This window comes from Macrotis lagotis, chromosome 1 (genome assembly GCF_037893015.1).
Source record: "Macrotis lagotis isolate mMagLag1 chromosome 1, bilby.v1.9.chrom.fasta, whole genome shotgun sequence".
In the NCBI taxonomy this organism is placed as follows: Eukaryota; Metazoa; Chordata; class Mammalia; order Peramelemorphia; family Peramelidae; genus Macrotis; species Macrotis lagotis.
This window is the reverse complement of record NC_133658.1, coordinates 507935951-507951502: the sequence shown is the minus strand read 5'-3', so window position 1 is coordinate 507951502 and position 15552 is coordinate 507935951. Positions and strand designations below refer to the sequence as shown.

Here is a 15552-nt window from a genome sequence, read left to right as displayed (position 1 = left end):
AATGTTTATTTTTCATCAGAAATGATTTTATTGGTGTTGGTGGAACTCTGGATTTGTAAGCTACTCTTTTTAGTCTTAATGCTTGGGGGCATATGAGCTATGGGCTCATAACTAAATAAATATAAGGTAAATTCCCTTGAAAAGAGCAGAAAGATTCTAAAAACTGGAGATGAGGAAAGAATGAATTCCAGGAATGGAGAATTGCCTCTGTGAATACATAGAGATGGAAAGTGGAATGCATACTGATTTTAGGAAAATTAGTAGGGCAGTTTGGTTGAAACACAGGCTCAAAGGATAGGTTGGAGTCATAAGGGTCTAAATTCTAAGGAGTTTGTATTCTTAGAGGCAGCAGGAAGTCACTGAATATTTTTAAATGAGGTCTGATCTGGTCAGACTCGTTCTTTGGGAAGATCTTTTTGATAGTCGTATAGAGGGTGGATTAAAGAAGAGAAAGGCTGGAAGTAAGAAAGATAAATTAGGAGGCAATTTTTTTTTTAGGTTTTTGCAAGGCAAACGGGGTTAAGGGGATTGCCCAAGGCCACACAGCTAGGCAATTACTAAGTGTCTGAGACTGGATTTGAACCCAGGTACTCCTGACTCCAGGGCCCGTGCTTTATCCACTGCACCACCTAGCCGCCCCAGGAGGCAATTTTAAACAGGAAGATGATCTGAAGTAGATACTGCCTGAGTGGAAAAAAGTCGAATACAAAAAAATGTGAAGATTTAATTGATAAAAGTTGGCAGTTGAGAGACAGAGAGACAGAGAGACAGACAGAAGACTCAGGGATGACTGAGGTTCTAAACCTGAATGATCCCAATGAAAGTTGTTTTCAACAGGAGGAGGACAGGTTTAGAAAGGAAGATAATGTGGACATGTTGAATTTAAGATAAAAATGGGAAATTCAGGTGAAAATTTCCAGCAATAGTTGATGTAGGACTCTAATCTAGAATCAGAAGAGACCTTTATAGATTTGTGAATACTCTGTGTTGAGATGATGATTGAACCCATGGGAGATTATCAAAAGAGGGACATTATTGAAAGAAGTAGAAAGGATCCAGAATGAAACTTTGGGAGAGAAGTATTATTACAAAGATGATCCTGGAAAGGAGACTAAGAAATGGCAGTAAGAGAACCAAGAGAGTAATATTGTGGAAATCAAACTGCAGAGGAGTCACAAACAATGATTATTGAGAAAAAAACTGATGGGTTTAGCAAGTAAGAAATAGAAACCTTTGAGATAGAAGTTTCAGTTAAGTTGCAGAGTTGAAAGCTAGATGGCAAGGAGCTGAGAAGAGAGGGAGAGGTAAGATGATGTAAAAAGACTTCTAGGAGTCTGGCTCTGAAAAGGAAAATAGATAAAGGAGGAATTACATACATACCTTTCTGGTAAGCAGTTCACCCATAAAAAGAACCTTAAAACCTTTGACTATGTAAACTCACTTATTAAGGATATATTTATATGAATGTTTTTAAAACATAAAACTTTTATACAAGGATTACATGTAATGGTGATAAACTGTAATTAACTTAAATACCCCATAGTTAGTAAATGACTAAACATACTATGATACATTATTACAATGTGGTATATATGGCCATAAATAATGAAAAATATGCTGACTATATAGAAATGTGAAAATATATAAAAATATGAAATGATACAAAATTCAAAAGAACTATAAGTATCATAAATTTTGTATTATGTACACATTGACTGGGATAACTAACTGAATGGTGCAGTGGATTAGAGCACTAGGCTTGGATTCAGGAAAACCAGAATTCAAATCTGACCTCAGACATTCACTAGCTATATGACTCAGGGCAAGTTACTTAAATCTATTTACCTCAATTTCCTCATCTGTAAAATGAGATTGAAAAGGCAAACCAAACCATTCTAGTATCTTTGCCAAGAAAACCCCAAATGGGGTCATGAAAAGTCAGACAACAACAACATGCATTAGCTATCATATTATATACATACACACATACATTTGAATAATAAAGGAAACTTATAAGATTTACAATAATTACATATATATGTGTATGTATATATGAGTGCTTATATAAATATATAATATATAAAATAGTAGTTACCTCACTAGTCTGCTGTGATGATCAAATACACACACACACACCTACATGTACATATAAGTAATATGGCAGGTACAATGATTATCCCCCTTTACATTTTATTTCTAAGAAAACTGAGACTGAGATTGACCAGAGTCACAGCAAGTAAGTTTTTGAGGTGAGATTCTAATTTCTGATACTCAAGTTCAGTACCATCCATTTGATCACACTACTTCTCCAATATCTATATTTATAAAAATTCAATCAAAAGTACTGGAAAGGTTTATTAAGTTGCCATTGACATAAGCATATTGAAATTCTCTTTTGACAATAAAAGTGATTTAAATAAAAAATGCAAAAATAATTTGTGATATAGTTTCATATTTACTTGTATAATGTAAATGGTGGTATTTTGAGTATGAGATTTTGGAGATTAGAAAAGAATTCTGGAATCTTGTTGATTAGATCTACTCAATTATGCTTCATGAAGTGAGCTAGTTTTCATTGCTCTAGACTGTTCAACTGTGCTGATGTTTTTGATGAGATATATTGCTTTTCTTCCAAAGGGTTCAATTTACTCATGGTTAAAGTTATTTTTTGACATTGTCTTATTTCACTAGTTCTTTCCTTAACAAACAATCAAACTTGCAGAGTTTACTTGATTTTGAACTGCTAACATAAACAAATAGGTAGTTTGATTTTAAGAGCCAGACTCATAATTCAGTACTTTCCTTTCTTATGTTTCCTTGAGTCAGTTAACCTACATTTATTTCTATCCCTTTGTTGAAAAATAATATTGTTCCTTCCCTTTCACCTTTTTCTTAGTGGGTGGTAGATGATAAGATCTACAGGGAAGATGGAATGGAATTCAGGAGAGTAGTTACACTCCATGAGAACTTAACTAGATTTTGTATCTGCCCTAGCATTTTTCACAGAGCAGGCAGAGAAATATACAAATTCCTTATCTTGGCATTTAGCCCTTCACAATCTAGATACATCCTATTTTCTCCAAACACAGTATATTACATAATTCCCTTATTTTTAAAATTTATTATTATTTTTAACATCTTAAAAAATTGAATTCTGTATTTCTCCCTTCTACCCATTGTGAAGACAAGAAATGTGACATCAGTTATACATATGAAATCATACAAAATATTTCCATATTAACCATGTTACCAAAAAAAGCAAGAAAAATAAAGTGAGAAAAGGTTTCATTCTGCATTCAGACTCTTTCATTTTTTTTTCTGGAGGTGGATAGCATTTTTCATCATATGTTCTTTGAAATTATCTTGGATCGGGGTGGCTAGGTGGCACAATGGATAAACCACCAGCTCTGGAGTCAGGAGTGCCTGGGTTCAAATCTGGTCTCAGACACTTAATAATTACCTAGCTGTGTGGCCTTGGACAAGCCACTTAACCCCATTTGCCTTGTAAAAAGGTAAAAAAAAAAAAGAAATTATCTTGGATCATTGTAATGATCAGAATAGCTAAGTCATTCACAGTCAATCATTCTATAATATTGCTGTTTTTGTATATAATGTTCTCCTAATTCTGCTCACTTCACTTTGCATGAGTTCATATAAGTCTTACCAGGTTTTTCAGAAACCATTCTGCTCATTATTTCTTATAGCACAGGAGTATTCCATTCCATTCATATATACAACTTCAGTCATTCACCAATTGATGGGCCTCTCCTGAATTTCCACTACATTTCCATTCAATTTCTACTATAAATATTTTTGTATAGATAACATCCTTTTCCTTTTAAAAATATTTCTTTGGGATACAAATCTAGTATTACTAGGTCAAAGGAAAAGCACAGTTTTATAGCCCTTTGGACATAGTTACAAATTGTCCTCTGGAATGGTTAGATAAGTTCATAGTGCATTAGTTTGTTCCAATTTTCTAACTTTCCATTCAACATTTATTACTTTTCTGTCATTTTATCCAACCTGTGGGATGGTACCTCAGAATAGTTTTAATTTGCAAGAGTATTTTTTTGCTTTACTTTCTTCATCTGAAAACTTCCTGTTCATATCCTCTGACCATTTTGCAATTGGGGAATGACTTGTACTTTTACAAATTTGACTCAATTCTCTATATATTTGAGGAAAGAGGCCTTTATCAGAGATAATTTTTTATGATTTCTTAAAAATATGATATCTAAACTTTTTCTTTGATCATGACTTTAAGGCTTTAGTCCAATGTAGTGGGAGATTGATCAAATGGGCCTCATCCCTATAGGCATGTACAAAGCTCCTGGGAGCAATTCCCTACATAGAAGAGATAGGGCCTGCTTCTAGACAAGTTGTGAAGATATGTAATGGAAATGTCTTGAAGAGACTTCAGGGGAACTTGTGTAAACACTTTGAAACTGGTTCTCATCTGCTAACTACAAGTTGAATAGATGCCTCTTGATTTTCTGAGGCTTTGGATTTGAAACTGGGGAATAACGGATACTCAAAAGGCTTTAGTTGGCCTTGGCCTCTTTCCTTTGGGTTAGGACTCCACATAATTTTGATTTCTTCCTGTCTGGTTATTTCAGTTGAAAGACAGTGTTGTAAAGGGAGTGGCCATGTGCTGCTCTATGCTTCCAAGACCAATTTTTGGCCCTGTGAATATGGACCATTTTTTGTGTTGGCATTTGTTCTTTCATTTTAGATGAAGGAAATTGGAGGCTATGGGCTTCTAAGTTTTGAGAAATCAGGAGTTCGAGCCAGCCAAGGTCCAGAAGCCTGGAAGTCTGAAAGCCTCGTTCATCTAGGTTTTGCAGCCTGCTCAGCATGAATAACCTGAGGACCTTCAGGACCTCCAATATAATGCCACATTTTGCACCAGTGAACATGGTGGGACCAATGCTGTATAGAAACTGTGTTAAATCTGAGTTCTTTCCTCAGAAATAGATTGCTGATCATGGGAAGAGGGAGTGATATATTTAGAAATGAAAGTTATATAAAAATGGAAATTAGTAATAAAAATGAGGGAAAAAAACAGAATTCTTAGCTTCCTTCAAGGCTCTAAGGGTCATTTACTGCTTAATGATCCCCCAAATTATTAATACTTTCTCCCTCCTCAAATGATCATATATTTCATTTTCTGTGTGGATTTTTTTCATTCCTCAGAAGAATGCAAATTCTTTGAGGGCAGGGACTTCATATAACAGCCTTGATGAAGATTTCTTGAATTGAATAAATGAATGTTGAATTTGGTCTTATCAATCAATCAAATCTTTCTCTGCATATTTATAGCAGCCATTTTTTGGTGGCAAGAAACTAGAACTAGAAACTGAGGAGATGCCCATCAGTTGGGGAGTGGCTGAACAAATTGTGGAATGTGATTAAGATGAAGTGTTATTTGGTTATAAGAAATGATGAACAGCATGCTCTCAGTAAAAACAAACAACTTGTATGAGCCGATTCAATGAAAAATGTACTATATACAAAGTAACAGCAATGTTGGAGGATGATCAACTGTGATTGATTTATCTTTTCTCAGCAATGCTGTGACCCAAGAAAACTCTGAAGGGCTTATAATAAAGAATACTCTCGATCTCAAAGTCAGACCTGATGGTGTCTGAATACAGATTGAAGCATACCATTTTTTTAAACTTTATTTTTCTTGAGTTTCTTTTTTTGGGGGAGAGGGTTATGTTTACTTTTACAACATGAGAATATTTTAATGACTACCCATTTTTAACCTATATCAAGTAACTAGCTTTATCAATGAAGAGGACTGGGGTGGGAGAGAGAGAATTTGGAACTCAAGGTTTTAAAAGTGATTATTAAAAATGAAATAAGAATGGTCTTGCATGTAACTGGGTAAAAATAAAATTAAATCCAAAAAATCTACCTGTGACTCTGGTCTCTATAGTATAAGCTCTTCTAAGCCTTGGAAGACCTCAAAGTCTTTTATTATTTTAATGGAACAGTCTACTAGGATTTTGCTTCCATGAGGCTTTCCTTACTCTTGTTCCAAGATTTTCTTCTAGAGATATTCCAATGGAGGGCTTCTTTTGCCTTTAAACATCAAGCTAATTTCTAGCCTGAATTTTAGGGTCACTTGGAACTGCCTGCTTTTTAACACAGCTCCAATTCCTCTTCTTGGTAGACTTTATTTGGTCCTCTTCTTTTCTTTCGGATTTTTCATTTGGAGACCCAAATGAAAAAAATCACTTCTGATTTGAAAGTGGCAAAAAGCTGGGAATTTCATAGCTATGTATTTCAGTTTCTCATTTTGGAATAAAACAGAGTTTTACTCAAAGCATTATTCCTGATAATTTCACGTCTCTTTGCTAGTCAAATGTTATCCTCCCTTTCAAAAGATATCTTTTTAGAAGTAATATCTTCCTGCAAACAGAACCCATCCTAACTAACATTCCTTTTGGAGATAGATATAAACATTACCTAAAAATGTTTTTCTAATTCTAGATTTAGAAAGAATCTGGTATGGAATTTGTTTTGAAATAAGTAATATCTGTGTGCTCACAAATACTCCACGAGACACAACTCTTACTAAAATGCACCTCAGTTCAATTCTGATGTCTAGACTTCATTTCATGGTCATGCATTAGGTAAAATATTTCATTCTAATGATAGTTTCAGTCTCCAGTTATATTAGTGATTCAAAGTTTTCAAGTTCAGATCATATTCTATAAGAGGCCCTTTCAATAATATAAATGGAAATATTTGTCAAATCTACACTGCATGAATTTTTGTAGCATTGGCATAAAAATCATTCTTAATGCCTTTCTAAGTTTTCAGGGTGAATAAAATCTTCCTTTAACAATTAGAAGAAGGGACAAAAAGAAGAGGAAGAAGAGACAGAGGAAGAAGAGAAAGAAGAATAAAAGGAGAAGCTGCAGAAGCGACAGAAACAGAAGAAACAGCAGCAGAAATAGAAGAAAGAAACAGAAACAGAAGTAGAAGCAGAAAAAGGAAGGAGGAGTAGGAGGAGAAGAAATTCTGACTGCTATGGGTAGGTTAGATGATGGAGGAGTATGACTAAAAGGAGTTTGGGAAAAAGAAAGAACGTTTAATATTTGGAGTTAAATCCTGGGTATTTGCCTCAGTTTTTCAGGGGTTTTTTGCACTTGAACTGGATTTGGTATACCCCCAAGATCTGCTCAGTTACCACCATGGGTAACCCCTGGGAACATAAAAGAACTTGGCATTGTCAAATTCCCTGGTCCCTGGTCCCTGCTCCCTTATTATTTACTATGATTTGTTTTGTTGCTTTTCAGGCATTTCAGTAATGTCTGACTCTTCAAAACTTTATTTGGGGGTTTTCCTAGGCAGAGATACTGAAATGCTTTATCATTTCCTTCTCCAGTTCATTTTACACATGAAGAAACTGAGGCACTCAGGATAATTGATTTGTCCAAGGAATCACAGCTATTAAGTGAGGTTGGATTTGAATTCAAGTCCTCCTGACTTCAGGATTAGCACTATATCCATTGTGCCAACTAACTAAACCCTTATAAACTATATGTCTCACAAATATTTCACAAGGACCAGACATTTGAGAAAAGGAAAAACAAGAGAAATCACATCTTAGTCCTTGAATTCCCTCTCTACTGAGATTCAGGACTCATAAGACCTTGAGTAATGGTCTTATTTTATTATCAGTCCAATTAAGGGTCTCAGGAGCACTCTTTCTGTGTAAATTTGCCTGTCTTATCCCATTCTTAGGCTGCTCACTTTTCTCCTTCTGCAGATGCTGCCTCTATTACTGTGTTGGATACCTCAAAACTCTCTTAGGTTGAAGTCCTACATCAGCCAGCTCAATTATCTATCCATAGACTTTCTCTTGGCAAAAGCATCACTTTAGCAGGTTGGTTCCTACTACACTAATTTGTTCATACAAAAAAAAAGAGATAGAATTGGAAAGTACCAGGCATTGACATGGATTAGGAAAGGATTATGGTCCTACATTTTGGGATGTTTATATATTTATTCTTATTGCAATTTTGCAGTAAATACTCTTTTATGAAAGTTAATCTAATTATTAAGTGATTAAACAGAATGGGGGCAGGGGATCCTAAAATTGAGGGGACACAACCAGTATGAGCTTGAGCTACTGGCAAGGAGACTAGAAATTTTCACACCCTTCTTGAGTACAAAAGAAGTCTTGGAGGAGTAAAATATTACATACTTAGACATCAGGCAATAATGATCCAGGGTAATCACTGCTACAAGTGCAAGAAATAGCCAGGAACACAGTATTGCTGAATCTCAGAGTATATGGAGGGGAGTAAAATGTAAGAAAAGAGAAGCATAAAAAGGGATCCCTCACATAGGAAGGGGTCAAGTTATGAAGGATTTTAAATGCCAAACAGTAATTTTTTTTTAATCCTGGAGATAATAGAGTACCACAGGAATTTATTTAGTAGGGGAGTGACATGACCAAACCTGATAAGAAAATCACTTTGGCAGCTGAGTGGGAGGTGTACTTGAGTAGGGAAAGACTTGGCAGGAAGGTCAATAAAAAGGCTGTTACAATATTCCAGAAATGAGGTAATTAAGGGCCACACCAGAGTGTTAACTATGTCAGAAGAGAGAAAGAGGTTTATATGAGAGATATTGGGAAGGTAGAATTGATAGGCTTTGCAACAGATTCAGTATGGGAGATAAGAATAATTAGTTTAAAGTGGCATTTGAATTTTGAACCTAGATGACTGAGAAAATATAAATTATCCAGCAGTATTGAGGAACTCAGGAAGGGGAGAGGGTTTGGAGGAAAAATAATGAATTGAGTTTTGAACATGTTGAATTTAACATGTTTTACTGATCACCCAGCTCTAGATGTCCGAAAAGAAATTAATTGAAGATGTCAGTTTGGAGGTTAGGACTGAGATCTGAGAATCCTCTATTTTAAACTATGAGAGTTGATAAAATTACTAAGAGAAAACGGAGGGAGAAAGGAAGAGAGCTCAGGGCAGAGCCTTGGTAGTTCACCATAGTCAGGGGATATGAATTGGATAAACATCTAGTAAAGGAAACTGATGAGGGGTCAGACAGAGAGAAGAAGAAGAACCAGGAGAGAATAATGTTATAAAAACTGAGGAAAAAGAGAATATCCAGGAGAACAGCAGGATCAACAGAGCCAAATGCAATAGAGAAGTCAGGAAAAATGAAGTGCTTCCCTTACCAAATAGCACAAAATGTGTCCTCCAAAGAAGTTTGTGATGTATTGTATGAAAATAATTTATTAATATAAAATCAAATGAAATAGCATTTGGTAAGGGCTTTGTAAACTTTAAAAAGATAGATTTCCCTCCTCCTCTCTCTCACCCCTTGCTGTTTTAAACTTCTTTCAACTATAATCATTAAGTTGCTTGTCCTTCACATGTAAAGAGGATCAATGATATCACAATATTGGGATCAAGGTACAGTGTGTTCGACTGTAACTGATCAGTCCAGTATGAGCTTGGAAGGCACAACCACAAGTTGGCACAAATTATCCATTAGAATATTTGGGATGGAGATGTCTCTAGATTTGCACATCTCACATTTTCTTTTTCTTACTGCAGTTCTGTTTTGTTCATGGAATACAGCACCTTCTTTGTACAGTCAGTTCTATAGCTCTTCAGAGAGAGATTTTAAGAATGTTCTTGTTCCATTTCTCCTGACTTCTTTGTAAGCACCTGTCTTGTCCAATTTCTCCATAAAATAGTCTTTTAGGTAAATGTACATTTGACTTTAGAGCTATGTGACCAACCCATCAGAACTGTGCTCTCTTCAATAGAGTTGAAATGCTTGGCAGTTCAGCTCAAGGGAGGACCTCAGTGTCAGGTACAACATCTTGCCAGGTAATCTTCAATATCTTCCTAAAACAATTCAGTTTTCTGGGAAAGTACTGGTAAACTGTCCAGATTTCCCAGGCACACAACCATGAAGTCAGCACAACAGGTCTATTTGGTATGCAGCCTAATACTTCTTCTCTCCTATTTTTTCTTTTGGAGCCTTCCAAATACTGAGCTGGCTCTGGTAATGCTTGCATCAACTTCATCTTTTATGTGGACAAATCTGGAAAGCCTACTGCCAAGGTAAATGAACTTATCCACAGCATTCAGAATTATTTTCCATTTGTTGTAACCAATGATTCCACATATTGATGGTGTGCTACTGGCTGGTGGAAAACTTTTTTTCTTGGTGTTTATTGTCAGGGCAAAATTAGTAGAAATGGAAAAGAATTAATCCACCCTCAGTTGCATTTCAACCTAAGAAGCTGTATAGAATATATAATCATTTGCAAACAAAAGAATTATTGCTATGTCCAAACTAACCATATTCTTAAACTAATTCTCTTCTCAACTCTATCTTCAAATTTCTCTGTTACATTTTCATTGCTTGGGGATTTTCCAATCCGTTTCTATTCCCCTTGCCACTTGATTTGCTATATCAAGCATATGTAATCTCTCATTTCTTTCTCCCAATCATCCTCCATAAATTTTTTCATGTCACCCCGTTGTCATATCACATTCCATTTCTCATTTAATGAGAGACTACTTTTTAAAAAAAATTTTATTTAAGGCAATGGAGTTAAGTGACTTACCCAAGGTCACTTGGAAATTACTAAGTGTCTGAAGTTGGATTTGAACTCTGGTCCTCCTGACTCCAGGGCCGATGCTGTATCCACTGCACCACCTAGCTGCCCCTGAGAGACCACTTTAAAAAAGAACTGATTAAAGCAATGATCAACTATGATTACAGAGGATCAATTATGAAGAATTTTACCTGACAGCTAGGTGATTGACTAATATGCAGAATAAGACACATTTTGAAGCATCTTCAATATGGGGCTATATTTTACTTGACTATACATTTTTATTACAATGGTTCTAGTTTTCCTTTTTCTTCCTCCAAAGAATGGATAAAATATTTGTTAGTTGAAAAAAATCAAATTTAATTTCAAAATAAAAGAATAAAGAATGTTTTTTTCCTTAAATATAATTTATTTCTCAGGAAATACCAGTCTCGGCTTTGGCATAGAAGTTAGAATGATGGGCATATTCACAAAATGAGGAAGGATAAGCTTAGTGTCAGGAGTATTTTAGCTTCCTGCCTCCTTCTATTAGGGGTGGAAGGAAGTTATGTTAGATTAATGAGTAGTATGTGTCCCCCTCCCCCCCACTTTCTGTGTAAAATCATGATTACCATTTGGTTGCTAGGAATTCTCCCTGGCATTAACTCCTACTGCTTCTTTGTTGCTGTTGGGGCCAATCCCAGTAGCCATTGATAATTCTAATTATCTCCAGCCACTAGTAGCATCTTTGATAGGAGCTCTGAATATCCCAAACCTATGATGTTACCTATGATACTTTCATATCAAGCCACTTCTCTGCCTAAAAATAAATACAAAGAAATAGAGGCAGCCATGTGCTCACAGCTACTAATAGGTTTCAACAGGTACCCTCACTTTGCCTTTTTGGGTCAATTCTGTGTAATTCTTTTTCCATGTAATTGTAAAGGAAAAGAGTGAGAGATCAATGTGTCACCACTTTTATTTGCACACTCTGTTCTGTGACTCTTGAATCATTAGTTTTTCCAAGTTCTCAATCAATTGAATGACTTTCCATCATCACACAAACACAGCTAACCTTAAGCCATCATGGTCAGAAACTGGCTTTTCCCTAAATTTCCACATGGTCCCTTGTATTAAAATCAGATAGAAATTTTTTTGATAAAGATGCTGGTGTGGATTACCATATCCTCCTCCAGCTCATTTTATTGATGAAGAACTGAGTCAAACAAGGTTATATGACTTACCCAGGGTCTATACAGCTAGTAAGTATCTGTGGTTGGATTTCTTTCTTTCTTTTTAGGTTTTTGCAAGGCAAATGGGGTTAAGTGGCTTGCCCAAGGCCACACAGCTAGGTAATTATTAAGTGTCTGAGGCTGGATTTGAACTCAGGTACTCCTGACTCCAGGGCTAATGCTCTATCTACTGCCCCTGTGTCTGGATTTAAAGTCAAAAAGATAAATCTTCCTGAATTCAAGTCAAGTGCTCTATCCACTGTACCATTTACCTGAGCCATATTTTATTTTCAAAACAACAATGAAGTGTTGTGGAAAGACTCCTGAGCTGGGAGTCAAAATACATGGATTATGCTCTTGATACTTTCATTTAGCTTTGTAATCTTGTGCAAATATTTCAGTTTTCTTATTTAGATAACTGTGACCATAATATTTTTACCTTGTCTCATAGGATTGTTATGAGGTATGCTACTAGGTAATGTAATGGACAGCACTGGTCAGGAAGACTTGCATTAAAATCCTGATCCAGGCATTTATTAGCTGAGTCTCTTTCAATCTCACTCTCCTCAAGAAAAAAAAAAGTGAGGAGGGGGACAGATAATAATAGTTCCTACCTTACAGTGTGATGAGGATCAAATGAAGTCATACATTTAAAGAACTTTATTGATGTTGTTGATAGTGGTCTATTGTTTTTGAAGAGGACCAGGAAGGTCACAATGTTGAGGTATAATAGAGATGTCTTGACTTGAGGGTGAATTGGATTTAAGTGAGTCAGAGTTGCACAAAATTGTCAGCCTCAATTTTTCTTCCAGAGTTTAGTGGTAAGACAAAAGACAGGAAGATTGGCAATGGCTCAGGATGCAGTGGAAGACCTTGGTGTATTTGGTGCCTAACTAAACTCAACACTCCACAGTGCTTGCTTCAGTTGCCTTCATGGAATAAATTGGAACAAAACAATCTGCCCATTTCACAGGGGAAAATCTTCACATACTTGGAATAGATATCCCCCTAACTCATGGTTTGAGGCCCAGTTACTGTTTAGCTCATTGTCCAAAATGGTTTTCCCAGGGTGTGACTGATGCACATGCTAGAGCTTCTTGGAGCTACAGGGAAGGGTTTGGTGATAAGAGGACACCAGAGGTGAATGAGCAGCACTGAAAAGGGCTCAACAAACCTTCACACTAGAAGTGCTAGTCCTCTCTGAACCCCCCGTATAAACCTTAATATAGTAATGTTAAATATTATTATTATAAGTGAATAGTAAATGAGGATATGAATAGAGAGGTACCTACATTGTAAGTTGTAAGGAGGGACAACCAAATTACTAAAGAGGAAGAAGCATATGATCAATTGAATGACTTTTCATCATCATACACAGCTAACCCTTGAGATGCCTCTTTGTGACCCCTTTCCAGTTCCATTGAATATCACAATACTTCATAAACCATGTCAACAAACACCAAATCAGTTCTACAAAAGGTCAAAAGCTATTGATTTCATCTTTGATTTTTGAATGAGAATAGATATAGCTTTGTAGTTTTTCCACAAGTTTGAAATTCAAAAGCACAGTTCTCTGGGAATTCTAAGTTAAATCTTGGTTGGGAAGGAGGAAGCCAAGGAAAATGAGTCAAATACTATTTCAATCCTTTTGGTAAGTGAAGAGCAGAAAAGTGAAAGAAATCAGCAAACTGTTGATTTAACTGTTCTTCTAGAACAATAAAGGGGAGTTTATTTTAACATTCACATAAAATTTCTATATATTTGTCTCAGGATGGAAGTATAATGATTTTTCTTTTTTTTCCTTTCATTCTTTCTCCTTTTCCTTCTCTTTCTCTTTATTTCCCTCCCTCCTTCCTTTTCTTCCTTCCTTTTCCTCTTTTTTCCTTTCTCTTTCTCTTTCTCTCTGCCCTCCCACTTTACTTCCTTCTCTCTTTCTGCTCTATTGAACTTTAAACTGTAGTTATTATATAAGTATACAAAGAGAAATTCAACTCTAGAAGTAGTTGAGCCCAAATGTGGCATCTGAAGGCCATCAGACCCTTGCTGATTTCTTGAAAGGTTTCCTTAGTGTCTTTGTCTAAGTAAAAATGCCCTCTCTTCTCATTGATCATTTCATAAAGACTATTTTTGTTTTGATAGAAGGATCCTAGCAAACTCTCTGGGAATTTTTGTTTGGACTGTACTGTGAACTTGTGAAATGATGTCCAGGCAGGAATCCAAGTGAGCTCTGCTGGATTCCTGGCAACTGAGAAAGGGATTCTGGTAGTTACGAAGCCTCCCTAATGACCTTTGAGACCAGGCTTTTCCAGATGCAAAGTGGATACTGATCCAAGTACTTCTTTTATGGCTTACTGATCAAACTTATCCATTTCCTAACCACCCACTATATAAAGAAAGTGATTGTTTTTTTTGGTGAATTTTGGGAATGAGCTCAGTTGAATTACACTCCTCCCTTTTTTGGTGGGAGAAGGGGAAAATAAAACATTTAACAGTAATATTGTCTTTTATGAAAGACTCCTCTATAATTTGCTACCCCAGTCTACATGTTAATTTCATATTACCTGGTGAACTTGGGGCAGCAGTATAATTCCCATCTCCTAAGCTATCTCTCTTCCCTCATTTAAAACTTTCCTCCAAACCCACCTCTTTCCAGAAGTCTTCCTAGACTCATTGATGAATCCTCCTTGCCTCCTCAGAAAATGACTTGGTTAACAATATTTACCTTCCTTGTAGGTACTAATCAAGTCTAGAAAATCAGAAACATCCAAGGGGAAAAACAGAATTCCAAACAACAATATTAAAACCATTCATCATATAGTAAAGATTGTGTGTGTTCTCTTTTGCAGCATCCTATCATACTGGGTCAAATCTGGCCTTAGAAGCTAATTAGCTGTGTGACCCTGGGAAAGTCATGTAACTATTTTGCCTCAGGTTTCTTTTCTGAACTGGAGAAGAAAATGGCAAGTCATGCCAGTATCTTTGCCAAACTCCAAATGGGTCACAGAGTCAGACACAGTTGAAATGACTGAATAACTTCATACTGGGTCATGCTACTTTAGCATCTATCTCATACTAACTTTCCATGGGAAGAATATGGGCTAAGGAAGAAGCAATTATGATAATATAGCATCTTAATGAGGAATAGTAGACACTTGCTATCTTACACATAAGGAGAAAGAACAAATGAATGTTCTAATTCTCAAATGCACTTTTCTTTTTTTAGTGAAGTCAGAGAAAACCAAAATTACTAGGTTGAAACTTGATTGCTCCTTCAGGCTCTCCTCCTTAAAGTAGCACGTTGGATAAGAAACAGTTGTTAACAAAAGGCAATATCCTTTATAAACAAGGAGAGAGAAAAAAAGGCGAAAAGTAGGTGCAGGCTGTATTTGAAAAATAATTAGACTGCAATAGATCCTATTTTAAAGCTCCCCATAAAATATGGATATCATAAGGACAGATGATGCCTCTCTGTCCTTAGTATACCATAAGACTATGAAAACAATGATGCTATGCTTATATATATATATATATATATATATGTATATATATATGTGTATATATTTATTTATCTATAGATAGTGGCCAAATGAGGTGCTATGACTTTCAGCTCACTGTTGTATTTATAACTGGACAATACTAGGAAAGGAAAGGAAGGTGGGAAGGGAAAGAGAAGGAAAAAGGAAAAGAGAGAGAGAGAGAGAGAGAGAGAGAGAGAGAGAGAGA

At 35.9% G+C, this 15552-nt stretch overlaps 1 protein-coding gene across 7 annotated transcripts in view; it reads right to left on the bottom strand.

Moving 5' to 3' along the window:
- The window catches only part of EPCIP (exosomal polycystin 1 interacting protein), a 40748-nt gene that overhangs the window by 17958 nt on the left and 7238 nt on the right, over window positions 1-15552 (bottom strand). For 2 of the 7 annotated variants that reach the window (XM_074214086.1, XM_074214089.1), the window contains exon 1: window positions 10628-15552. The exons of 3 other annotated variants lie outside the window; for them this stretch is intronic. The gene's annotated coding sequence lies outside the window, so the exon portion shown is untranslated. 2 more of the 7 variants (XM_074214085.1, XM_074214084.1) reach the window with 2 other exon arrangements.